Source organism: Frankliniella occidentalis, unplaced genomic scaffold (genome assembly GCF_000697945.3).
Source record: "Frankliniella occidentalis isolate FOCC.00 unplaced genomic scaffold, Focc_3.1 Scaffold57, whole genome shotgun sequence".
NCBI lineage: Eukaryota > Metazoa > Arthropoda > Insecta > Thysanoptera > Thripidae > Frankliniella > Frankliniella occidentalis.
In genome coordinates this window covers 692,591-693,682 of record NW_026267187.1, presented here as the reverse complement: position 1 = coordinate 693,682, position 1,092 = coordinate 692,591, and the positions used below count along the sequence as shown (strand labels likewise).

The 1,092-nt window shown below is 30.7% G+C and overlaps 1 long non-coding RNA gene across 1 annotated transcript; it reads left to right on the top strand.

Annotated features, from left to right (window-relative positions):
- The first annotated feature begins 7 nt into the window (after positions 1–7).
- Positions 8–344, top strand: LOC113215120 (uncharacterized). The gene is made up of 2 exons (XR_008011172.1): positions 8–106; positions 213–344. It is a non-coding gene; the product is annotated as an uncharacterized LOC113215120 (long non-coding RNA).
- Positions 345–1,092: the final 748 nt, after the last annotated feature.

Sequence of the window (1,092 nt, the reverse complement as noted above, 5' to 3'; positions counted from 1 at the left end):
ATTCTATTTTGTTTTTTTAGGTGAGTGGTTTCTTCAGAATACTGTTTAACTCAAGACATAGAATCAAATACATTGGTTCAAACCCTGTCCTAGCTCATCTGTAAAGGTAAAACATACCAAACTATGATTTTATCTGTTCTTCTTCTTGTAGCTTGAGCTACACTTTAAAAAAATTGGAAAGTGATTTAAAAGTCTCCTTTCTCTGATTCCAGGACAGTAGCAGAAGCAAACCTCATTGTTATTTGTTTCCATGAAGATGGTGCAAGATAAATTTGAATCTGCTAGAAAACTTTTCTGTCAGCTAAGTAATTAAATAAACAAATCAGGCAAACTATGACTTCAAATTTGTGTTTGTTACTGTCATCCTCACTACTTTAGAAATGTAGTGTACCAGTAAACATTTTAGTTTTAGCCTTGAAAGATGTCCAACACCAAAAGTAAAGCGAGGCAGTTGCAGTCTTGAGTATCGTAAAATGGGTCAAAGCGAAAAGGATCTGAAATCCTATCATCACATACAGCTTTTGAATGTGTTTATAAGGAGAGGAGAGATAAATTTTAACTAGATAGAAATATAAAAGTGTGTTTAGTCTTAAGTTAAAAAAACAACAACTATGAAACTCAACATAAGTAAATACATACATTGTACCAAAGTTTCCATAGAACTAGAACTTTTAACAACTTACATCTATGACTATTTTTCTCTTTGCCAAATACTACTATATCGTTCTACTAAAATTGCTACAATTACAGGGGATGCTTCTGAGAATGAGCAACAGATATGAAACTTAAGGTAAGCAGTTGGAACATCTTAGTATTATAAAAATGTTTCAAGAAACTTTGAGAATATTATTTGTGTACTAAAAAAGGCTTCAGAAGCTCAGACCAAAATTAATTAACCAGTATTATTTCATATGTAGAAGCAAAGTTAATGAGAAGAAAAACTTTTAACAAACTTACATCTAGATAACTATTTTTTTCTTTGCCATACTACTCGGTAACAATAGAACTTTCATAGGAAACTATTTAGTGTTAGCCCTAAAAAAAGTAATTCTTTGGAATAAGACAATAAAAATATTTCTAAAGAAGCAGTAA